Source organism: Camelus bactrianus, chromosome 1, assembly GCF_048773025.1.
Source record: "Camelus bactrianus isolate YW-2024 breed Bactrian camel chromosome 1, ASM4877302v1, whole genome shotgun sequence".
In the NCBI taxonomy this organism is placed as follows: Eukaryota; Metazoa; Chordata; class Mammalia; order Artiodactyla; family Camelidae; genus Camelus; species Camelus bactrianus.
The window spans coordinates 42,514,589-42,541,819 of record NC_133539.1 but is presented as its reverse complement, the minus strand read 5'-3'; the positions used below and the strand labels follow the sequence as shown (position 1 = coordinate 42,541,819).

The following is a 27,231-nucleotide window of genomic DNA, read 5'->3' as shown; positions in this document are numbered from 1 at the left end:
AGAAGATAAACTGCATGACTGGACATTGTAAGGTTGCAACACCCAATGCTTTCAGAAGGGTAAACTGAGTAAACAAGAGTTGACAATTACATATTGTGTAGTTGTATCTCTAACATATTCCACAGAACAGGGCTCCCTGATTGGCAGGTATGAGCCTCTAGCCTTCTCAGTAGGTATATTCCTAGAGTAGAGAAGGGTACAGACCAATCTATTAACATTGTTTCCAAAGATGATCATCTAAATAATTTGTGCCCGAGTGTCTTTTTTTAAACCAATAGATTTCCCAAATAGACATCTCTTCTGAGAAGAAAATTTGCTGATTCCCCAATATCAGTGTTTCAAACCACTTATCAATTCAAAACAGATTAATTCATAAAGCTCTCATAATTTGGTAGACATCAATCAGTATTTCAGAGATTGCTATCTACAGAGGAAAATAAAATCAAGTTCCTGAGAAAACAAAACTGAGAAATAAGATTTGGAACCATAGTGATATCATAAATATGACTACATTATACATACAATTATATATTATATAATTTACATACCATTCAATATACAAAGCCATATGGAGAGGGTGATGCTCTTGCTAATTTCTAGTCCCTGCAAAGAAAGATATTTATGAAGGTGTGAGGCCAGGGCTGGATACAAAATTTGCAGGAATCAGTGAAAAATAAAAATGTGGACTCCTTGTTCAAAAAGTAGGGAAAAAAAAGCTTTCTCTTTTCGTCTGCATCTTCTCAACCCTATCATGGTAACTTTTATTTGCTTTCTATGTCCTGCTCCCTTAGGAATGAGACTACCTACTGGACAAGTACAGAACCTCGCAAGTGACCTCTCTATGTCCATGTCCACTGGGGACCACAGGATTGCAGAAGTCATTGGGCGGAAGGAGGGGAGTGGGCTACTGGGCATCTGACCAGAGGAGGCAGAGAGGTGACAGAGGCAGGACTACGTGTGAGTACAGGCTCAAAGATCCCAGTGCATGCCCCATCATCCCACTGGAATGGTTTTGACTACAAAATACAAATTTAAAGACAAAATTATCAGGAACTTTATGATGACCACATTTTATTAAACCCTAAGCGTCAGGGCCTGTGTAACTGTCTTGGCCATGAGCCCATGAACTGGCCCTTCCTGCAGCAGAAGTAGTTACATAGTCTCCCTGTCCAGGCCCTGCCTCATCTATTTCTACCATCTATGAGCTGGTCTGGTTGCTTTCAGGTCTCTGTGCTGATGTGGTCTTGGCAGACAATTCTAAGCTTTTCTGTCTGCCATTGCTCTGTACTCAGTTACCCTCATGTGTTCAGATTGCTCTTGCTACGGAGATATATGCTCCTAATTACTGTCACAAATTCCCACGACACACCAACAGTAGAAGGTACAGCACTCCTCTGAAACCCCTTTCAGATGTTAATGTTCCTTTCTAGTCACTCCACAGCAGGAATTTGGGGTTTGAAAGACCTCTCTGCCTAAGTCACATCCAGGTTAAGAGCAGCTTGGGAAAAACAGCCCCATAACTCAAATATTTTCTCCTCTATGTGAGGCTCTTATCTCCGAATAAATAAGACTGAGAAATAAGATTTGGAACCATAGTGATATCATAAATATCACTACATTATATATACAATTATACATTATATAATTTACATATTACACAATATATAATGTCATACAGAAAGGCATCACCAAGAAGGACCAACTACTACTTACTGATCAAGCTTGGAATATGCAGTTGAACAGCCACATGAATTATAATAAACTGTTAGGGTAAGAGGCTTGGTCAGAGCAATTGGGGAGTCTTTGTCTGGCTTGATCACCTCTTTACAGAAACAGAGTCAAAAATGTCATGTTGCTAATTAGTCCAATTATGACCTTGGACAAGTCACTTCATAGCTCTCTCATTCTTCATCAGTCAAAAATCGAAAGGGTGAAATTACATTGTCTAAGCCCTAACCAGTTTCAAAAGCATTTAATTCCATGAGAGAAAATAAAAAGGATAGAAGAAATGTAACCAAAAAGGCCTTTTTCAAATAAACCTGAAAATGTATCTTTCAGTATATCGTTTTTTACTTCTAGCTTGGCATGGATTCCCTGATGGTTCAGTTCAGATCCTCTGGGCAGAGGTGTTGAGATGAAGTGAGGAGAGCAAGAGGTCCCCTAGGGATGGGGAGTGAGGGGTGGGCAGTGCCCGTGAAAGACCGAAGAGGAAGAACAGAGGTGAGCAGGAGTAGCTTTCAGACACAACACAGAACCAACACTCATGAAATGGATGGAGGGAGAAAGCAGAAATGGGCAGAGAAAGCATCAGGGTGCTGCCAACCTGCAAAAGTCTCAGGTAACCTGGTGGGGAGCTCCGGAGCAAAGACAGCCCTTTGGAGAGTTCTCTCAGGAGGGTACAGAGGAGCACCTGGGAAGACTGGCCTCAGATCCAACACTGAGGTGGTTTCTGAGGTGCTGCCACTGAGGGAGACCCTCTAACTGTAAGTTCTTTCTAGAAGGGAGATTGTGATGTCCAACTCCATGCCTGCCAGCCCTAATGACACTAATTATGAAAGCAAACCGTGGATGTTAGGGAACTAGGTGCTTTTTCCAGATTTCATCACAGACTTACATTTCTAGAACTCAGTTCTTGTATTTTCATCATTAAAGAGTACTGTTTAATTAATAAAGATTAAAATAGTTTTTTAACAGGTGTGGAATAGAGAAATTTAGTTCTGTAAGTAATCTTAAAAATTATTTTCCCAATTTTTTCATTTGACATAGAGAAAACCAAGGCCCAAAGGCATTCTGTACCCAACTTCACCATGGTTGGCACCAAGGCAAGGAAGGGAGCTCAAACCTCCTCACTCCCAAATCAGACCTCCTTTAAAGGAGCTGAACAAGCTAAGAAAGAAAAATTTTTTTTCACCAACAGTTCAGGCTTTAAAAAAATATGTTCAGAACTGGGAATAGCTGTTCTGTTGCAAAACCTGACACTGAATGGGGCAGGCTAGTAAAAGTTTAGAACAGAATTCAGCACCACAAAAGTCATGTGGAGTGAATCATATTACAGTTGATCCCTGAACAACATGGGTTTGAACTATTGGGGTCCACTTATACTCAGATTTTTTTCAATAATATATACTGCAGTACTACATAATCTGTGGTTGCTTGAATCTGCAGATGCAGAATTTTGGATACGGGGAACCAAACCACATATAAAGAGGGTCAACTATAAATGACAGGTGGATCTTCAACTGAGTGGAAGGAGGGCACCCATGACTCCTGCATTGTTCAAGGGTCAGCTGCACTTGGTCTCCAGTGAATAAAGACATGATGCATCGATGAAAATCACTTTAGATTTTAAATTATTTAATACATTCTACATTTATAGATTTGAATCCACAGACTCTGAAAGATGTGCATCTGGTCCCAAAATCTGAAGTTCCTGTTCCTTTTACCACACGACCCCAAGTCTTCTGTTAGTTATTTTTCTTTGCTTACTGCTATTCATAGTCAACATGGCTACCTGATTTAATCTAAAATTTCAGTAAGTAAAGTCAACATTCTGCTTCCATGAGGCAGAGATTTGTAACAACAAAACTGAGAAACCATCTTTCTCTTTAGATAAGTGAGAATAAGATCAGGTAAGCTAAAACTGATCTTTGGGGAACTGAGTGCAATAAAGGGATGTACTCCATCCTCTCCCCACAAACTAGACAATGAGCCAAATGAGTAGGCCTCAACAAGCTATTTATTTAGGGGAATGTACAGATTACACAGATTGTAAAGTAAATAAGCATGACAGTTATTTGGGGATCATGATAATACTAAATGCTTTTCTCATGAGTCTACTCCAGTTATAATATTCATAATACAGAAAATAGTCACTTATAATCATTATCATTGTCAGGTAAATAAATATTACAGCAGGTGTCACCAGCTTGAAAGATACTGAAACTTTCCTAAAAATACCTGAAAATATTTTGTTGTTTGAAGGACTAGGAGAAGTATATCCTAAAGCTAAGTGGCCCTTGGGGGAAAGGCCCTGAGAATGTTAAAACTTTGATATGATGATTTCTGTTATATAAAATGTGTTCGCATGTCTCAGAAGACCCCTTGGCTGGCAGAGTTCTTCCCACTGGCTGCTGTATCGGGTGCTGTCTCTAGGCAGAAAACTAGAAAGCAACTTTCTTCTATCAAAACACTTTGAGTTGAACTATAAATATAGACCATATATAGGAAATAGCTGAAGGGTTAGCATATCCTGCTCTGTCTTGGCTCTGGCCTCTACTTAGAGCTGTGTCACTGCTTAGATCTAGATCAGTTGAATTTTGTTCATAATGGCAGGGAGAAATTCCTCATCATGTTATATATTGAATCCTAACAAAAACCCCTGGAGCACAAAAGCAGATTTACTATCAACTCACACTTACATGAAATATTATCTTGATTTTAACTTAGGTTAACACACATTGTCCTGGCTTTGTTCTCCAGGACAGTTCACACCCTCTAAAATTTAGAATTTCTAACTGAATGCCTATGTGAGGGCAGAGTATCCAAGCAGTCTGTGCTTCAAAAGGCTCAAAATGAAAAAGGCTGAGTAAAATAAATCAGTTGGACTACTTAGTGGTAAATGCCTCATTTTCTTGTTGTATTTACCCTTCTGACCCAGCGGAACAGTAATGTCTATCCTCTTGCTGCATTCTTAATAAGGTTATTCACACTGCATATGCAATGAGTTTGTGCCCCATGCAATAAGTTTTCAGCTCTGAAATGTGTGTGAGAATGCAGACATCATTATTGGAGGAATTAACCTTGTAAACGAGGAGCAACCTTACTGAAGCTCTGGATTTTGATTATTCAAGAGTGACACAGAAATACAGGCAGTTTTGTGCAGAATTGTAACGATCAGTTTTGCAAATAGTCACTGACTATGAATAAGCAACTATATCCTGGCAACAAGTGAAGAATTCTGACTTCATTGTAAAAATATTTCCATGTTGGCTTATCATTTCCAATGCCAACAGAGGAAAGAAATCCGGTGAGTATTTCCGATACGTAGAATTAAGTGCTTACTCATCAGTAGTGATTGTATTTTGAAAGGCTTGAGCTGAACAAAGCCAGGAGGAAACGTGGAAAGAGCAGAACAATTTCAAGCCACACTGCTGCTTATAGCCTCTAACATGCCTCAGAGATTCTACTGTGTCTCACCCTCTACCCAACCACACTGATGTAACTTCAACAACCACAGCTAAGACATACTGGAATAAGCTAGAATTCTATCAACTTCCTGATTCATTAAGAGGTTACAGAAATATTAAAGTAGGATAAAGCTACTAATTCATAGCTCAAAAACAAGAGATCAAAGGAAAAAATAAATATTTTCTCACTTAGGGAAAAGTCTGAGATAAATCACTTGACTTTAAGTTCAACCAGTTTCCTAACAAAGGAAAAAACATGACTATTAACATGGGACTTAACAGATTCCTCCCTTGCTTCTCCCTCCTCCAGTTCACGAGAGCTATCTCCTCTTCCTTGTACCTTGGGGAAGCTCAAGGGGGAAGAAATTTCAAAAACCTATTAATTGAGAAGAATATTAAGAAGCTTTAGCTTGGAAGCAAAAATTCATGCATCTAATGCCGTTTAAGCCCATGTATAAGGCCCACCTGTCAGGTCTGAGCATCATGGAGAAGATAGAGGGAGAATTTCCCTCTCTTCCGTATGGGTACCTACAGAATTTTTAGCAGCTACAAGAATAAATACAAATCCCACTGCTGATCATGGTATAGGTGGAGGTACAAAGGTGTACTTAATTGTGAAAACTGTACAGCTAAGATTTGTGCATTTCAACATCTCTAAATATCTCACAAAAAAGAACTATAAATACCACTACTACTAATAACTGAGTTTGTGTGGGGAGCAGGTAGAAGCAAAGATAAAACAAGAACAGCTAAATATTGATAATATTTTAAGCTGAGGGAGGGGTTCATTATACTATTCCAGTATTATGTATATGTTTGAAATTTCCCATAAGAAAAGGTTAAAATGCTAATTGTTTCCATTTTATCACCAACTCACAGTCACAATTTTAATCAATATGAGGATCACGATTAAAACTCGCTCATGTGTTTCACATTTATCAATGCAGGATAAAGACATCACCTGCACACAACCCAGCCTGATGGAAATAGCTTGATATGTTCTTCACTTCTGAGTCTTCGCTTGAATAGAGACAGGGCATTAAAGAAGCTTGCTCATAATTATCCAATATTCTATTGCCTCAGGAAGTGGGGGGTACCAGATGAACAATTCTGCACAGAGTTTTTCCAGTATGCAGTGTTGTATGAATTGCTTTACACAACACCTGGATTTAGCAAAGCTCCCTCTCTACTCACTTAAGACTTTATTCTAGTTCCAACATTCCCAGATTAGGAATACTCAGTTTTTGTACCATTACACAGCATCTTATTTGATGTACCAATATATAAACACTATAATTCTAAAAATGTTTACTTGATGTTTAAGCATTGGTACTATCCCAAGCAAAGATTTAATTGCAGGCACGTTTTCATATTACACAAGGAAAGGTTAGTGCTCAAAAAATGTGAACTGAATGAACGAATGGTAGAAGAAGAGATATTTAAATAATTTAAAGAATTTTATAATGGACCTCGGAGACAGATATTTTAAAAAGCAGTAAAATACTTAAGCAAAAAAAAAAAAAAAAAAGAAAGAAAGAAAAGAAAAGAAAAAGAAAAAAGCATTTGTAAAGATTTCAAAAACTAAGTTCATTATAAAGCATTTATGGAGTTACAAGAAATATCACAATATACTGAAGCTTTAAAAATTACATACAATAGTTTTTACTTCTAAAAAGGACTCTTGGTTTAAGAGCCTCTAAGAGAAGCAACCAAATACCCAGAAAAACAAATTGCCTTTGCTTACAACACATTTATTATGGGTATAATTTTAGTTTATTAAGTGACTCTGGATAACACTGGTTTCAAAAGATCTACATTTCAAAACTTAAAATGAGACAAAAAGGTTTGCAGAGTCTAAATCACCTGAATAATTACATTTTTTCACCCCTTTACTACAGATTGTATGTCAAATATTGAGTAGCAAGAGCATGAGAACTTAAATAATTCTAGTCACTAATAAACAAGGGGCTACATCAAATCTGTGCTAAGTCTTCTACACAGTGGCTATCTCTTCATAACGAAGAGTAACAAGACCATAGTTATAAACATCAAAGGCCTAACCTGATGAATTAAAAGGTAGGCAAAATCAAATCGTTTTGGTAATGTCGTGACTCGTGGTACCTAAATCTCTCAATACCTCATGTCAAAGAGCACCAGATACAGTCAATGCTCTCTTCCTAGGAACAGGCCAAAAGGAGAACCTACAGCCTTTTAAGGTATGTATCTTGCAAAGACAACCTATCAATTAAATGGACTGAGTGTCCATCATATGCAAAGCTTCCAGAAAAGATCAGACCAAAAGCTTCCTAGTAGTGTACGCACTTCATACACAACTATTGAGATGCTTAGTTTTGCAGCAGCAAAAGCATAAAATTGTGCAAGCCTGTCAAATGTTACTCTGCCAGGACATGGAAACATCAATAATGACCGCATCGGGAACTTTAATTTCAGCAGTCTTTTGCAGTAGATATAGATCATACATAAATGGATCACTGCATAGCTCATTATGGAGGAAATGGACTGCAGCTGACACGGCAGACAGACTGACTATATAACCCCAATTTTCCCTCACTGGCAACTTTTTGATGCTTTTTTAACTCCAGGGCTATAGTTTGTTTTCCTCTTAGAATCAGCTTAACAGTGAGTTGTAATGGAAATTTTTCCCTAAAAGTGTTCAGTCATGGGTTCAGTTGGTTAATGAAGTCAAGATCACCTTGCCATGAAGTTCATATGGAAGGAAAAATATTCCACACCCAAGGTCAGCTCCTGCTCAGGGTGTATCATAGGCCAAAGGGGCACTGGTGAGAGGTCCAGACCCTGTCAGCCGTCATGGGCAGTCAGTAACATAATCATTCCTGCTTTTCATGTTGGAACGTTTGAGTTGCCAAACGAGGTTTGGAAAGAAGAAGAGAGGTATGGCAACGTCTCTGCCCTGTGCACCACACAACCCAAGAGGAAAATAATAAATCTAAGGTATAGCATATTTTTAGGACCAAGTAAATAGTGTAGCAAGTAAGTGTGGGAAGAATGAAGAAAAAGGAAAAACTGCAATGTTGGGTGTAGTTAAAAGAAACGTGAGGAGGTGAATTCGATGCTAGTCCTTCTGAACACAGAGAAGGCAGAGGGTGGGTGGGTAAAAGGAGCCCCCTGGCTCATCCCCAGAGAGAAGCTTAGGACCCTCCATCCAGGCAAAAATACAGCTCAGGCTTTCCAATGTGCGTAACAGGAGGTCAACTCTTGCTTTTATTCCAGAACCACTAAGGCTCTGGCTCATCCTTTAGTTAGAAACAGGGAATGCAGGATGCTGTGTTCAGAAAATAACTGGTATCTAAAGACTTGCTAAGAAAAGTGCACCTCAAGGAAAAGCATTTAAGATAACCACTCCTGAAGGCTTTCTAAGTTCTATCCTTGGGTCAAGTTAGAGCTTCATAAAGCTACATGTTAGGAGGATCTTAGCTTAGCCTTTAAAAATGTCCTTTACTGAATTATGTTTTAAAATTAAACTCTGAGTAGAACAGTGGTTACCAAGGGCTGAGTGTGGAAAATGGGGAAATGTTGGTCAAAGGTACAAACTTTCACTTATAAGATGAATAAGAAGTTCTGGGGATTCAATATACAGCGTGATGACTACAGTTAGTAACATTATATTGTGTACTTGAAATATGTTAAGAAAATAGATCTTCAGCACTCCAAAAAAAAAATACGTGAAGTGATGGATATGTTAATTATGTTAATTAACTTGATTGAGATAATTATTTCACAATATATACATGTATTGAACTATCAAGTTAAATAAATACAATTTTATTTGTCAATTGTATCTCAATAAAGCTTGAAAAATTGAATTAAATTAAACTCTCTGGGTTGGCAAAATTTATCAAAAATAATCATCTCACTTCCTTTGATCCAGTAACTCCAATTCAGGCAATTATTCCTATAAATGATCTCCTTTGAGTGTGTTGATACGTATATGTTAATTATACTGTACCTTTTATTTTTCTTTTTGTAGTTGGAAAACACTGAGCAGAACCTGAATGCATGAATGCATACTGGCAGAGGACAGGTTAACTGAGTTAAGCTGTAATCATATGATAAATACTATGCAGCCATTAAAAAAAAGGATGTTGTATACCTACATATCCTGACCTAGAACTAGTAAACCAGGAGCTAATATCTGAATGACGAGACGAGGCTATTCACAGGAAGATCTGGGGTTAGAACACACCAGGGTTAGGTCACAACAAAAGAAAACACCCTGAGCAGGATGTACTATTCTAAGAAGGCCACCGACAATTGAAGTGAAGTAGGTGAGGATGGGAAGATGAAGACTGAGACGTGAGTGTGACCCAGATCACATGTAGCTCTGAAGATCACAGCAGTGGCATTGTCTCCTAAATATAATGGGAACCAGCAGAGTATTTTAGGCAGATGCCATGGTGTGTACTTTAAAATAATCTCTCTACCCTCTGTATGGAACTTGAATTGTACAGGCTAAGAATAGAGTGGGAATACAGACAGGTGGCCATTGCTGCAGTCCACGCAAGGGGCTTGGCATGGTGGCAGCACAAATACCGTGAGTAAATGGTTTGGGGGAACATTCTAGAGTCAAAAGGCTAGTTTCCTCTTCCTTTACATAGTTCTTATTTTCTCTATTTCTAATGCAGTGGTGGTGTTGTACATGTAAATTTTATTGTCCACCTTGCATCCTTTTTGAAAGCAGGTAGGGTGTAAAGTTATTTTTTTTATCTTTTTTTTTATTATTTTTTGGGAGGGGAGGAAGGTAATTAGGTTTATTTATGTATTTATTTATTTTTAGAGGAGGTGCTGGAAATTGAACCCAGGACCTCATACATACAAGGCATGTGCTCTACCACTTGAGCTATACCCTCCCCAAGTTCTAACTAAAAGATTACACACACGTATTTCTGTGTGTGTGTGTGTGTGTAAAGGTACAAGCTAAGTAGCAACAGCATGAATATGCATGTGGAAAGAGCAAAAGCCAAGAATCCAACAGGCCTGTCTTCAAACTTGTGCTATTGAAGATTTTCTTCATATTTAAAAGGGTGTGAGCATTCATAGCTATGTTCATGATGTCATGAAGACTAAGAGAAAAAATTAAAAGTGCACAGTACAATATCTAGCACATTGAAGGTGACCAGCAATTGCTGGGGGTTCAAATGGGGAGGACTTTGGATACCGTCCCATGGGGAAGATCCCGGGATTTCTGAACAAGGGGGTCGGGTGCAAAGCAGTGTTTGAGGAAGGCAGTATACAGGCACTTTCAGGAGGCAGTGTATGAAGGGGAAAGGTCAGTTAGCAGATTATTGAATCCTTCACAACACCTACATTAGAAAGGGAAAGAAGAGATCTTATTATCATCATTGACAGACAAAGATGAGAATGACTCACCTCAGGTCAAACAACAAATCAGGGGCAGAAATGAGACCGGGTTGGGAAATCACACTTCCTAGTTTAAGTATGGTAATTCTCCAGACCCCTGCTGCCTACATTATTCAAATATGGTATGTGAATCTGACCTTTGTCAAATATCAAAGGGCGCTGCAACCCATTAGATAAATAATATACCAAAGGTCAGAGAATAGTGAAAATAGTGGTTTCTCCCAAGTTTCTAAAATTTGTTCCCTTCTTTGAGATTTGTCTACAATTTCCAATTTTCTTCTAAAATCAAAGCTTTTAGGTTGCTCTCTCCCTTGTCTTCTGAGATGGCCCGTACTCTATCTATGGAGTGTGCATCTCTCTGAATAAATCTACTTTTACTTTAAAAATAAGTAAGTAAAGCCAAAGTTTTTATTTAAATGGCATCTAACTACCCCTCTTTGCTCCTGCTGGATCTGCTTGTCTCCGTCCGTGTCGCGTATGTGTGTGCACTCACACACACATTTATTTCCAAAGTGAACGTGATCTGTCACCATTAACTCCAGCATGCAGAAAATGCTTCTAAAGAGACATTTAGTTTACCATATCTTTGGAACAAGTAAAGGTTTTTACAAATACCTTAGAGGAAATGTTGTCATCAGTAAATGTGACAATTTAAAAGCCTTGGTGTTTAGTGAAAGGGACAGCCTACCCTATAAAAACAAAATACAAAGTCATTTAAGATTCTTTAGTTTAAAATAATGCTATAATTTCACTGAGATCCAGGGCAGACTCAGATCAGGGACATGTGAGAGAGAGAGTATCCAGAACAGGTAGTGGATAATGTCATCTTCTAGATTCACCCGACAACAAGGAGCACTAACTCACACAGGCTCCCTGCAATGGCACTGCCCGAGATGAGAAACGCACCGTTTGGGACAGAATAGCAGGACCTACACAACAAAGACCAAATATCCCTGCTTTTCAAATTTGAGAATTTTAATCCTTAAAATATTTCATCAGAGCTCGCCTACTCACTTCCAAGTTACAACTGAGAGAGGTACTGATTATTTTTTAGCATCAGGGCAAGACTGATTGACACATTGATTAGAGTGTTTCCTTTCAACCCTCCTTCCCCAAGCACCATTCACTTGCAAAGAAAGGGCCTTACGTAAGTCTACCCAGTAAAGGTCTGCCAACAAATATTATATTAACTAAAGCAGTTAAGAGGAAAGAGATTACTGAGATAAAAAGAGGACCTTCCCTCACAGTTGACCATTGATTCCCCCGACAAAGACTCTCTCCTTGACCAAAATTTAGTTAGGCTTCTCTGAGCCTTTTCCTTCACAAGGACTTGACCTTGGCCTTCCATGTTCATCCCTGCTAAACTTAGTTTTAGTGAGTGTATCCATTCCTGTATCCTTGATGTCTCTTCACCCTCGATATCTGATCAAGTTCTTATTACCCCTCACTTTGATCATCTTCCCTTCAGCAAGAATCTTACTGAATTGGTTTAGCAAAAACCCTCCAACCCTTCATGTCTCCTCTGAGTAATGCTCCATCCACTGTATCCACTGCCCCCATCACTCTGCTCTTTGGCTGCAAATCCTCACTGTCCTTATTGTGTTAGGAACTGAGCTCCATTCCACATGGAACTCTCTTTTCCCCTCTTGCGATGATACAGAACAAATTCTGTCTTTATCACCTTTAACTAGTGTCTGGCTCCGTTTTTCTTTGACAGCACATAGGGGCTCTCCCCATTACAAAGCATCTTTACATTTCTTATAACACCATTGATTCCCTCAATGATAATATAACTAGCATGGAGTTGATGGTCAAAACATTTTCCAACTATAATTGAACTGAAGGGTATAAAAATTTTATGCTGTGAGAAATGGCAGAAGTTGTTGGAAAGAAAGTTACATTAACATATGCGTCATTCTTATTTTCTTCCTCTCATCCTTCTCACTAATTATAATTTCTTATGTCCCTGGCATTGTTGCTAAACATGTTATCTGTATTATCACTTACTTCTCACTGAGAACCTATGAGCTATGAACTAAGTCATCTTAGAAATGAGGCCCCTGAGCTCTAGTTAGTAAGTGATGGGGGCAGGACACTAGTCCCTTGAACCTAAAGAACATTTCCCTAACCACTCTGCTTAGAGGAGTTGCCAAGTGGAGATGTGGAGACCACGTGCCCAAACACACAGAGGCTAGAAAGAGGACCACATGTTCATGAATCACCAAGAAGTTTAGTATAGGTTGTGAGAACAGGGAAGAGGGAAGAGGTGCGGTGGTTAAAAGCCCAGGCTTTAGAGAGATAGCTGGTACCACTCCATCTGAATGCCACCTTTGCTACCTGCAAACCCTGTGATCTTGGGGAAGTTACTTCCTCCCAGCCTCAGTCTCCTCATCTGGACTCTGCTGCATTAGCTATTTATATTATTACCATATTTCTTGGATCACAAATGGGCAATTTTTTTGTTTGATTTCTCTAAAAATCAACTATGTCAAATAATCAATATAAAATAATCTTTTCAGCAGAAAGGCAGAGGAGTAAGATGCAACCCAACTGTTTTGTCTCAAGTATAGGAAACTAGTCTGCCCAGGTGTTTGTTCATTAACACATTTGAGTTCCTTGCATTTGTAGCATTATATGCGATAGAATTTTCACTGAAATATGGATCTCTAACTGTCACTTAAATGTCTTCAAAAAAGATTTTACTACAAAGCAGCTTGAGCATGCAGAAGATTGTCACAACCAGGTAATGCAATTAGAGACAGAAGACATTGCCAGTGTTTGAAAATAAATCATAAGACTTTTATAAGGCAGTGAAGCATTGCATGGCTGATTTGTGCACCATGAGGACTATCTCTGGGGCACCAACATCTGCCTGACAAATGCTTCTACTAGGTTTTCAAGAGAAGTTATTAAACTTCCAACAACATGTAATTCAATTAAAGAAAAAAAAAACATAAATTAACAAGAAGCAAATCAAACAGAACACCTCAAAATGACAATGTCTATCTCTAAAGAAATTGTGAGTGTGTCTTATGAAAGGCAGTGCATCAGGATGAAACTACACAATTTCCAATAGCCTGAAGAAAATCAGAAGAATCTTTAGATTCTGATTGTAAGGAAAACTTGGGTTCAAGTTTGATTGTCAATGGCAGAGAGTACCGCTCAGCGGTAGAGCTCATGCTTAGCCTGCACAAGGTCCTGGGTTCAATCCCCAGTGCTTCCTTTAAAAAAAAAAAATGAATAAATAAACCTAATTACCTATCCCTCCAAATTTTTTAATTATAATTTTTTTAAATTAAAAATTAAAAAAATTTTAAGTTTGCCATATTAAAAAAAGACCATCTTTGGTATTACATTGATTAATATAAACTATTGTTAACTCGTGAAACAAATGTTTGTTTTGTACCTACCTCCAAGTCTCTTATGAGATTAGTTTCATGTCTTACAATAGATGGCAGCTTGGAGGCAAAGTAATATGTTGTTATCATTATGAGTATGTAGAGGTGTATTAGTTTCCTTATTGATGTTGTAACAAACTACCACAAAATTAGTGACTTAAAAACAACACAAATTTATTATCTTACAATTCTAGAGGTCATAAGACCAGAATGGTTCTTACAGGGCTAAAATCAAGCTGTCAGTAGGGGCTGCCTTCTTTCTGGAGATTCTAGGGGAGAATCCATTCCTTGCTTTTCCAGCCTCTGGAGGCCACTTGCATTCCTGGGCCTGTGGCCACTTTCCAGCTTCAAAGCCAGCAATTTTATAACTTGTGTCCACCCTTCTCTGGCTCTCCTGCCTCCCTTTGTCCCCTGTAGGGACTTAAGTGATTACCTTAGGCCCATCTTAGAATAATCACCCCATCTTAGAAACTTAACTTGACCCTAAGATCCTGAACCACATTGGCAAAATCTCTTTTGCTATGTACTATGTACAGCAACATAGCCACAGGTTCTGGGGATTAGGACGTGGACATCTTTGGGGGTCTGTGACCTGACTAACACAAGAGGCAAGCTGGAGGTAAACTGGGGAGGACTTTACAATGTTAGGCATTTGGAGTTTACATCATAAGCAGCAGAATATCAATTAAGGCTGTTACCTACTTCCTAAGTCCTTATTTTCATTACCCACTGATGTCTTTGCCATCACCAATTCTCTGATTTAAGTTTTTATTCAGTTTCTGATCTCACAGCCCATGTATTTTTCCTACTGCCGTGCTCTGCATGGATAGGTCTTTATCTCTCCTCTCCCTTTTAATTAGCCATATGAAGAGCCGTGTTTTGAAAGGGAGACTCTACCCTCTTAAAAAGCCTTCCTCAAATCAAAATTTATCAGATTTGGACACGTAAATACTCATATTCCTTTTCAAATTGTACTTTGTAAAACTTAGAAATCTGCAAATGTGGCACAGAGTCAATTTGTTTAGAGAAAGCAGCTCCATGTTTAAATGAAAGAGTCAAACCACAACATCAGACCCACACTCAGAGACACAGAAGACCACATCCTGAGGACTGTGGCCATGATTCTGGTTAATTTTACCAGTCTAATTTTAAAATCACTTCAGAAACCTCTATGGAGGCTGAGGGTAACTCTTACCACTGTTAACAACATAAGTGATCAATGGACAACTTTTGTATTTTTCATTTTCTTCAAAAATAAAGGAAGGAAATGGAAAACAAAATCTATGTCAATGAAATTTTAAAGTTTCCAATTTAAACATAAAAGCCAGGAAATGCAAGTTAAGTGTCTCAAGGGAACATCAGCCTGTTCATATTTCATGTACTTCATTTTAAGGTATAACACTTAACAGTATAATTAGCAATCAAAAATATTTTATCTGTGCACTGTGGGTGTTTGATGTTATTATGAGATCCTTGATTTTTGCATTTCCTGACTTCTGTATTTAAACGTAAAACCTTAATGCTGCATTATTGTTGTGTCTTACATTAGTTATTGATGGCTTGTAAATGAAATAGATGCCCCAGCAGGTCTTTTCTACCTCCAACTTCCGCAGATAATTTCTGCAGACACACATTTTATGAACCAATATTACAGAAGCTCTATAAAAACCATAATGGAAAACAACACAATTCTAGCTGAAATGTATGGGGGTTCTAAAAGGTTTTTCACTTTGTAACAATTATGTTGAATCTCTTTGAAAGGTTGTTACTTCTTTTGCTTCTTTATGTCATCACATCAATTTTATCTTTCACTGAAAACATATTAAGAAAAATTAAAGCTCCACAGCAATTTCCAACCTATGAAGGGCTTACATGCAGCCTCGTAAGACCTGCATTATATTATTTTCTCTAAAAAATCACCAAGACCCCCTGGAAAAGGACAGAGTGAGCCAGTACTTAAGAGTATGCTAATTGTAAAAATCATTTCTTTGATATTTATGGTTTTCTATTGACACATTTCATTGGCAAATGGCAAAGTGATGGCCATTTAAATGCCAAAGATATTTCTACTTAAAAATTTTTACCAGCTCAAATCTCTGGCTTTCAGACATAGTAAGTAGTCTTAGCAAAACAACAATTACAACAAAATACACAGAACAGATGCCATGCATGTGTATGAATCTACCTTCCTGTTTATAAGGGAAGGAAGATTTCTGCCACATCCTCTTGTTCACACACCTGCTCCCCACCTGCCACCCCCAATCAATGGAGAAGAGTAGGTAGCATTCGAAATTCTAAACTAACATTATTTTCCTGTCCCATACCAAGTACTATTGTACTAAAATACTCTTATTCCTCAGAGTAAACTGGTGAAAGTTTGGATGTCAGCAATCACTGAATCTGAAATTAGCGATATGATGAAAATGTCTGTCTAATATAAGAGCAACTACTTTTCAGCCAGATCCTGGGATTTTACTGCACCTGGAGCCCACGGAAGAGCACGGCTGCTTAGCAACGTTCTAGGCTGGTAGCTGACTTTGATATGGTGTTTTAATTTATCAATTCAGTCATCTAAGAAAGAAATGCTAAAGTTTTTGGTGTTATGTGTTCACATTTTCTAGTTCAATTTTGGTCTTAGAAAACTTCAGTTCCAAAATATAATCATAATATATGATACAAATGTATACAAATATCCTTCCCCTCAAATTTGTATTATTTCAGCCTCAGGTAAGAAATTAGAGATATACCAGATGCATGTGTTTGAAGGGCAAGAGATGAAGGTAGCATGTCTATTTCCAGATCTCCAGCAAATGTTTTCCAAAAATTGCTCAATGATTTACGATTCTGAGGTATATAACACCTCAAATATATTTTCCTAAATTATGGTCTATTGTATCTCAATGGGGAAATCAACACATTTACATGAGGACACTCAAGAAAATATACAGCTGCTTTTGAAGTTTAAGTTAGTTGTGGGAAGACAGCTATGGTAGCCTCCTTAGAGAAAGATTTCTGAGAGTTTCTATTGTTGCCAAGTTTTTCTTCCTACACAAAACCAGTGGCACGAATCCATGCTAAGCACCTGAGAGAAGATGGATTATTATAAAGCAGAAGTCAGCAAACTTTTTCTGTAAAGTGTCAGTAAATATTTCAGTTTTTGCAGGCCCCATATAGTCTCTGTCATGTATTCTTCGTGTTTTTGTTTGTTTGCTTGTTTGTTGAGGTTCTTCTTTTCAATAATACTTTAAAAATGTAGAAACCATGCTTAGCTTTGAGCCATAATTTAGCCTGCAGACCAAAGCTTCCCAACTCCTGTTACAGAGGAAAGAAACTGCCAAATTTAGGTTCCCCACAAGGTTAAGTATGATCTCCTGATACAGAGACCCTCTGCTACCTAATGAAGCCCTCCACCATTCAAAAGTACGACAATCATTTACTGTGTGCACACAGCTGCAGTCTGCACTGCGCTCCACGGGGACGGCCACTGCTGCGCCACGTGACAGTGAACTGGTGCGGGGAGCAGGGCACGGGCTCAGCTGGAACTAGAGAATCAACTTCCTCAAACTGCACAGCGGCTTGCACAGAGCTGGAGAGAACTTTCAGGCTGTTCATTCCTCTCCAGGGGACTTGTCCATGAAGTTGCTTGAATTTCCTCCAGCACGATGACTATGTTCTAAGAGTAAGTGTCCCAAGAGAACTAAGAAGAAGCATATCACTTTTTACAGCTAGCTTCAATACATCATCTCTGTTGTAGTCACAAGTTCACCCAGAATCAAGGGGAAGGAACATTAACACCCATCTCCTGACCGGAGGAGTGTCCAAGAAGGGAATGTGGGACAGGAGACATGATTGTGGCCCTTTTCGGAAACTACAGTCTCACAATACCCAAGCAAATTTTTCCAAAATATACACTTGCTCCTTGGCACCTGCAGATTAAGTTTCCTCTCCTTGCTCCTAGTGTAAAACAAGTTTGGACAGAGTTAAGTGAATTGAATACACCTTTACAGTCTAGATTAGAGAAGCCTTTGAAGTACTTCAAAAAACTTTCTGCAAGTCTAATGTATTTAGGAGCAGCATTTAAGTTTGGAAAGCATACACCATAAGATTTTTTCTCTACACACACACGAACACACAAATAACAGGTCAGCTCTTGCGTAAAACAAGTTAAGGAAGTCAAAATAGATCAGCACGCTAAAGAGAAGCATGTATGAAATGGATCCTTTCCCCTTCTGGATGGCTTCCTAAGGAAACTAAAAATTTCCTTCATCTGCAGCTTAAAAAGGACATGGGGTCCCTTTCTGACTTTTTTTTCCCCTTGGGAATCTAGGATATCACTGTGCTTACATGTTCATTATTTGAGACGCTTTTCAATTTTAGCAGCTTAAGCCAACATTTAAATTGCTTCACTTTGCATCAGTCCAATAATCTCTTACATGTTGGGGTATTGATCTAGGCACAAGGCTGTAAGTGACCAGTTAAGCAGTGTGTGGCAAGGAAAAGATGGCTGTGGAGGGCACCTCTGCCCATCTCAGTGATCAATTTACACCACCACAACTTTATAAATTGTTAGGAAATCTATATCCATCATGAACACCCACAGCAGCAAACCATGCACTTCTTGCCTGTTGAGCTTTGATTTCATTTTCTCCTGCTCAAAGGGGAGCTGACAGGCTTAATGGAAACACCCACGTCGTGTCGAACTGTTAGGGTAATGCAAACACCTTAAAAACCTGTGGTTTGCTCTAAATACCTGATCAAGACAGACTTGACTGAATTAAAACCTTCAGGACTTGTTTTTACAGATTTTAAAACATAAATCCCCTATTCTCAGCAGATTTTGAGAACATAAATTGTGGTTACACACTGTTGTAATATTTCCATTGATAATAAGATAGCACTAACAAGTTTTCTAAATTAGAGGAACTCAGGAGTAGAAATCAGACTGGGGATAGAAACTGGGAACCTCTTCAAACCTACTTAGCATAGAAAGTAAACTGTCCTTCTATTGTGTATTTATTGCTAGGGCTTAAAATTATCTTTGTTGGAAAATCACAAGGTTTTCATATAGATGGTATATTTATTTGGCTGGCTTGGGAAAGTCTCATGGAGACTTTTGGAATTAAATTCCCCACCTCCATCAAGTCATGCCTTGGCATTGCAGGGGAGGAAAAATAATCTTTCTACTACCCTTCTAAGTTCTCAGTGGAACCCCTATAACAAAAGACCAATGAAAAAGAGAAAAACAAACAAGCTGATTAACATTTATAACTCATGAATACATAGGAGATCCCCCAGAGGAAAAATATAAATAACTCCTAGAGGTGGCTCAGAATTCAGGCTTAAATACCATCTTAACAGGTGAAAAAGAGGGGAGACGCAGGCCTCTGAGGGGACAGTGAATGATGCTTAACAAAGATGAATGGGCCCTTAGCAGAACAGATTAGGGGTATGACAAAGTTTGTCTGGGTGTGGTGTCAGCCTCTAGTCTCTTCTTCTGTGATGAGTCAATCCTCCCTGAATGATGAAATCGTCCCACCCCCAGAAGGGGATTGAGTTCCTTTTAGAGAATCTGTCTTTGAGCAAGTAAGGGGAAATCAGAAAAAGCTTTTCCCTGAATTTGCTGTTTTTTAAGTACCTACAACTCAAAATAATCAATATACCAAAGCAGAATATTTGGGGGAGGCATGTCCTGAACTTCTGTGGTCATATTTTGGGCTAGCATATTCTGCCACCCTTCAGCATTAACTCTGAAAACTGATAAACTTGCCAATATAACAAGTGTGTGACAAATTATATATCCTTTTTGCCTGATTTATAAGCATTCCTTCAGAGGCCTTCCTCAAGTCCAAATTGCTTTTACACTTTTTCAATATCCAATATGCTATCAATGCTACCATCATCACATAGTGCAAATAATTCTGAATAATTCTTGCTTCAGTCAACATTAGAAAACCATGACATTCAAGATCCTGTCTGAGAATACAATCATTAACTTTCTGTTGTATTATCTAAAGACCTGGCAAGAAAAATGCTATTAAAAGTGACCACCACCAAAGAATATGCCATCCATCTGATTCTCAGTTAATACATTAAACTAGGTCCTATCTTTGGATCAAGTTATAGAACCAGAAAGCTATATAAATGGACCACATTAACCCAGACCCACGCAGAATCACCTTCCCTGAGCTATGTCTCAATATTCAGCCCTAAATTTATACCTAGGGCCAAACGAGAAAGAAACATGAAGCATGCTGCCGTTGTACCATAAAATCAAAGTAAAATTACTGCCTTTTAGATTATTCAGAGCCTTCTACACTGAAACTTTTCGAGTAAGAAAGATTTGTTTGCTTTTTGATGTGGCTTGAGGTTGTTTGTACATGACAAGGACATGGTTTAACCTAGAACTTGCATTCAATTAAGGTAGTTTGGAGGAGTCTGACGGACAGTAATAGGACCTAAAGACCTCCATTAAGAAATAATAAATTTCTTTTAGAGTTTAGAACCTAGAACCCCTGAGTCAAGATGTGTGCATCATTTTTGTCTCTGGAAAATTCACTAAGTTAATTGTAAAGAAATAAAATAAAATAAAATAAAATAACTGAAATGGAGTAGCAGCAATCTCTCCTTTCCAGGGCACATAAAACCCTTTTTAGGGACCAGTCTTCCTCCTTTACCTAAGTACCTGCCTGGGCCATTTGGGCATTTGAGTGGGCAGCCTATGTCCACAAGGAAAGAATCACAAAGGGAAGAGAGTACAACAAAAATGATGGGGAAAAGGAGCCACTGCCCAAGAAAGTAAGCTTGAAAAGAGAGCTGAGGGTAGAGACTGGGATTTCAAACCCCAAGACAAGAGTAAGACTTGGAGGTAAAAACATGAACACTAATTAAAAGTCAAGTTCCCAACAAGTTTCTACTGTATAGCACAGGGAACTATATGCAATATCTTGTAGTAGTCTATAATGAAGAAGAATATGAAAAGGAATATATGCATATGTATGTATGAAACTAAAACACTATGCTGTACACCAGAAATTGATGCAACATTGTAAACTGACTATACTGCAAAAAAAAAAAAATTTTTTTTTTAAGTCAAGCTACCACCTCGTTTTATCGTCATCTGGCACCCAGAAAGCTATTGCTTGGACAAAAAAATCAATTCTCTTCTTTAAAGGATTTCTTGAACCACAGAAAAAAAAAAGTCTCAATTTCTGATATTTGTAAATAGTTGTATCAGTCACATACCTGCCCAATCGCTCTAAAATAAAATAAGCCTATCAGAAGCCCCAACTGTGCACTGAACCATGATGTACTTTATATTGTTTTATTTTTAAATATGATTAGGCAGCAAAGCATAACAAGACCTTTGAGACAAGCCTGCAACATGAAATAAAGAAACTCATGTTAAACAGGAAAAGGTTATTCTAGAGAAAACTAACATAATTTAGGGAATAGAAGAGAACATTAAAATAATAGAAATAACATCCTCAAAAATGAATTGGTACATATAGAAATAAAGATGATAGGTAGGTAGATAAACATGAAGGCTGATAGATAGATACACTGTTAAGGGGAGGAATCCAATAATATCTTTTGAAATTTAAAAACAAATAGCTTATAAAAGTTAATAAAAATCATTAAAAGATAAAAAATTTTAAATATTACCAAAAAAAGTAGAAAAAGAAGACAGAAAATTAGAAAATATAAAAGATATCAAGTGTATATCAATGTATCATCCAAGAATTGGAACATCTAATCAGCTAGATTTCAGATGCTCAAACCAGAGTGGACAGAGATAAGAAAATCATCAAAGGGAAAAAATGAGTGAGACTTTCTCAGAACTGAAGGACATGATTTCAGGGTGAACACAGCAGACTAAGTGCTCGACATAATGAATGGAAATATATCCATATCTAACATTTTATTGTGAAATTTTGAAGTGCCAAAGATAAAGAGAAAATTCAAAAAGCTTCAGGGAGGATTAAAATTTACCTATAAATAAAAGAAAATGACCAGCAGAAGATTTATCATCAATACCGCATGCTAGAAAATGACACACTAATACCTTCAAAATATGACAGAACATAATTCTAAACCCAGATGCAAGTGCCAGGATTACAGCTTTGAGTCAAGGTTGTTAAGAGTAGGAAAACCAGCTGGTAATTGAGGAGGTGATGTCTGAGAAAGGGGGCCAAGAAAGAATATCTAACAAAACAGTTTTCAAGCAAGATTTCCAAACCCCAAACAAGGGTAAGATTTCGGGTCTTAAATTTTTTTTAAATGATGAACAAGATACAAAAGAAAACAGCGAAAAATGAGAGCAGGGCATTTTGATGTACAGAAGACTGACCCACTTTTCCATATACTATTCTTATAAAGTCAGAATAATGTAAAAACATATTCTAGCTATCAAAATTTTAAATTAATCTACAGGCAAAAAGAAAACAGATAGGTTACAAAATAGGGTATGTTTTCAACAACTTTGATGATGTCAGAAGTTGGGAGATGTAGAGAGGTGGGCATTGGTGCTAATATTCGCATAAAGCGAGGTGTCAAGAGATTCAGCTCACAGATAATGTGCAAGAAAAAATGATGCAAATACATAAATTAAAATTAGAAAAGTAGCCAGTAGAAAATTGAAAAATAATAATTTAATTCAACGGAAGGATGGAGGAAATATTGGAGGAGCTAAATCCTTGCTCTCATGGCAGAAAATAAATAGAGGATGTCAAAAAATAATTTATCAAGAAATAACAGTGTAATCATATTATTTAGAAATGCTAAGATGACAACTTGGACAAACAGCTGAAAGAATTAAAAAAGAATACTTCTGGAGGAGACTAAGTTTTGCTTTCATTATAAATAATTCTGTGTAACTTTATTTTTAAATAGACATAATTTCTTTAATAACTAAAAAATATAAGATTAATTTGGTATAACTACCAAAATGTAACAATAAAGGTACTAATACTTAATATACTAACCTCATAAATATTATGGTTTCAATTTGTCTCTCATATAGCCATTTACTTCTGAAGCCTAGCTTTGAGACGTACACACTATTTTTTAGGTATCATTTTATCCAATTTATTTCTAAAGTGTCTAGGATGACACAAACATCTTAGGTCCTGAAACGGCTGATCTAAAATAAGTTTCCAACATAAATGTATTTTTCTTCAAGAACTTTACAAACTATTTCAGAGATTATAAAAATTTATTTTTAAATAAATTTATTTATTTTTTAAAGAAATACCTACAATGAAAGAATGAGAAATACAAGTGTATCAACAGAATTATAGAATGAGGAGTAACTCATTGGGTAGTTCCTTGAGGAGAAGTTCTCAAATTTGGATACAACAGAATTGGCAGTATTTGAAAAAATATATATATACCCTATTAAACCAAATCCCTGGGATCCACCACCCAGGCACAGAGATTTCAAAAATAGCATCCGAGTGAATTTAAAGGGTCACCAAAGTTGAGAACCCACTGGCCTAAAAAGAGGGGCTATTTCTTTCTCCATAAGGAATCCCTTCCCAGCATTTCTGGTTTAATTTATGTTTCTTTGGAAGCAAGAGAAAAATCAGTCAAGAAATGGAGAAAATGGGGAGATGTACGATAATTCTTCTGTAAGAACTAAAATGTAACAATTACCATAGAGACACCTCTGGTTCAAAGGAGTCTACGAGTCAAGTCCAGAATGGGAGCAGGAAACAGTGACAAGAGACTCAGAAGCTGAGGTCGACATTTCTGAGAACTGAACAGGAACAGAAGGAAAGAAATTTCATGATCTAATCAGGCAATATTGTTTGTGGCTATGGCCATGTTATAAGTGTGTGTTCATAGCCCTGTTTGCTGTTAACAATAAATCATGCTTGCAAATAAAATGAATATTAATCAGTTTATATGAATAGTATTATTTAAATATATCCCAAGAATAATGTCCTAAGAAATAACAAGTTTAAGAAGCAAAATAAGTCCTTACATTGGCAATTTTGGCACATGATCCTGTGTAGTGAGTGATATTAACTTTGCCAGGATTAACATTATCTGAACATAATCCAGTATTCTTTTCTGGTATTTACCAGTGTTTGACTATGCACTCTGGGCTACAGTGCTTTGTAAATGCTACTAAACTTAATATTTTATTTGTATCTGTAATGATTTGCTTAGAAATTCATAAAGACTATGAAGAATGTTGGAAATATTTTAAGAATCATTTATGATTTGTAGAATTCCCCAGAATTCCAATTTTCTCATTGGCAAATCTCAAAGATTAATATCTGTCAGGAATTTGGGAACATTAAACATTTCCTTTACATTAAAAGTATAAAGTAATGAGTGCTTTAAAAAAAATTGAAAGTCTTCACACTTTTTTTCAAGTGAGGAAGGCTTCTTAACTAATGAGAACTATGGACTTTTGGGAGAAGAAGTGTGTGTGTGTGTTTGTGTGTGTGTTGGGGAGAGGGGTAGTACTGATAGGGCATTGGCATCGGATCAGCAAGAAAATAACTGAACAATTTTGAGGACTGTTGAGAAAGGCCAACAGGGATGCAGTCACTAATGAAGAAACTGAGACAAGAAAGCACCAATTCATGCCCCTGCATTCACAGAGCTAAAAGAATACATGTAGCAACCATCATCTCTTGAATCCTTCATTGAGTCAGCTTTTCTTTCTTCATTATTTCTAATATAGAATAATTTCCAGTTCAAAACTTGCAACAAGTGTTCCAGCAAGACTCCCTTTATTGGATAAGAAAGAGCTGACCATACTGATAGCAGAAAAATACCCATCCGTCCTTTGATGATGCTCTCTCTTCTCTGTTGAATTTGCAATTACCTTTTAATTAAAATTTTAAAGAAATCTGAGATACAGAATAAGAGTAAAGATACTTAATATTTAATATTAAAAACATTAGTACAGAAAAGGGTTGGTGAGTTTTATTTGCTTTCCTCAAATATTGACAATAGTATAACCTCTACTATGTTTATCTTGTCCATCAAGAATCTGAGAGCTAAGTACTACAATTAGTCACAGTAAGCAACATTAGGTGTTTATTTAGCTAATTGTTTTACTCTCTTTTTCAGTATTTGTATTTTAATAGCTCTGCTTCAAAATATTTTTGTGTTTTGTGGTAAGCCACCTCATTAGAGTACCAAGGAGCAGAAGAGAACACACATTTATTGAAAACATGTAAGGCTGCACACAGTTTTCATATTACTTAATATTCACAGTAACCCTATGAGGTTTGTATTGTCATTCCCATTTTACAGATGAGAAAACAGATCCAGATGGGTTTAATGAATTCACACAGCAAATTAGAGCTAATTATCTCTGACTCCAAAGCTGGAATTTAAACCTAGATGTTTCTTACTACAAAGCCCGTATTTTTCCTATTGTACCACAGCACCATTTTCCTTTCCACACGAATTGCAGTTACTGTCAAAGAATTGATGAAGGATGTCTTACCTGGTTGTGATTATGGTATTATTAGAGTAGATAAGTATTCCTCTCTCTCTCTCCCTCTCTCTCTCTCTCTCACACACACACACACATATACACACCCACCCACATACACACACACCCCTAAACTCTAAAAGATGCATGAGCAAGACAAGGTACAGGAAAAGCAAAACATTCACACCACTGGTAGTGAGCCCCTGCTTGACTCCTGCTACAATGGCATTTTAGTTCACTTGTCTATCAACTAGGAAAACTGCATAAGGTCCAGGTGACCATGCAATGCAGAGATAAGGTGAGGGTCCTCCCCACCTAAACCTTCTAAAATCAGAGCTGGAAAAGTAGAGAATGAGGCAAGATCAAAGTTCCCCTAAATTCCGTCATACAAGAAGACTAAAATCTTTTTAAATTTTCTTTACAATGTGGTAGATCTACCTAAAAAGAACAAAAATAGGAAAATTAATCGCTCTATCTCTGTACTGTCAAAACTGAATGGGAATATTAAAATTTGTGAAGGGGCAATCAGAATGGGTGACTGTGCAAAATTAAACTGTAAATTTAAAAATCTGAAATATTATAAGTGGGTAAGGGACTGTAAAATATAAATTTTCTACAAATGAAACTTCTCCAGATTCTGACTATTATGGTCTGTTTCTGGGGAAAAAAGGAAACCACATTCACATAGCTTCAATTATCTTTCACATTATTGGAAAGATACTGTAAGGTAGATATTAGAGCAACTTGCTAACTATGAAATGATACCATCAAAGCAAATGCTATTAAACAAAATGAAACGTTATAAACTATTGTAATTAGAGAAGAACAATTTAAATAATCCATAAACGTTTTTTAAAACGATAAAACTATTCTTATAGGATTTACAGCTCCATTTGCTCCTTCCCCCCCATCTGGTAAATTCATCCAGCTACTTATTTATTTATTAAAGTGCTTTAATCGTGGGAACTGATCCATCATCACATTTCATTAAAGGCAGTCTTGAGCTGAGCACAACAGAAGAAGGTCATGATTGTGCTTCAGAGCTTCCCTACAATTAGACACTCACTAAAATGAAATGACTCCATCATTGATTAAATAGGTTTTTATAATTAAATAGGCTTTACTTAAACTAGTAAAACTGACAAAAATACGTTCTTCTGCTTTATTCAGCATAAGCAAGTCCCTGTTTGCATCCTGGATTTTTCATCTATTTTTAAACATTTTTAAAACTTGTGATCAGTTTTTCCTATATGCAAAGCAATTATATATCTTTAAAGTACTGTATAAGGAAGGACCCATTCATTTGCAAATAAAGAAGGGGGCCACACTAAGTTCAAGTGAATTGGTCAAGGTTCAATCATAATAATAATTTATGAATGGATGTTTTTAAATTCCAGGACTCTACCAAAGAGTTTAAAAGAAAGCATTATGTGAAATGAGGCTATTGCATTATTCCTCTAATACATGATGTCTCAGAACCAAGAAGTCAAAGATGGCCAAAAGGTGTGAAAATATGAGGAGTTGAAGGATTAATAATCAAAAAATCTTTTAGCAACTACAAAGACCAGAACTAAAATACAGTTCCCTCCATGCAGCCATGGTCTGGTTCACGAGCCACACACTTGCACAGCCTCCATTTTTATTACTCATTAGAAAGCTTTTAATCCAATTTATAGAACACATTACCTAAAACTTACACAGCTCTACTATCAGTGTTGTCAGCTTGCACACACTATCAGAGATTATTTTTTTGAAATTATTCTTATCGCCAGAAGTAATGAAAAAAGTAGTA

General features: G+C 37.1%; 1 protein-coding gene across 4 annotated transcripts in view; it reads right to left on the bottom strand.

The window, feature by feature from the left end:
• The window catches only part of ZPLD1 (zona pellucida like domain containing 1), a 335,223-nt gene that overhangs the window by 67,366 nt on the left and 240,626 nt on the right, over nt 1–27,231 (bottom strand). The window contains exon 4 of one of the 4 annotated variants that reach the window (XM_045503822.2): nt 549–603. The exons of the other annotated variants lie outside the window; for them this stretch is intronic. The gene's annotated coding sequence lies outside the window, so the exon portion shown is untranslated. The remainder of the gene's footprint in view (nt 1–548; nt 604–27,231) is intronic. 4 annotated transcript variants of the gene reach the window in all.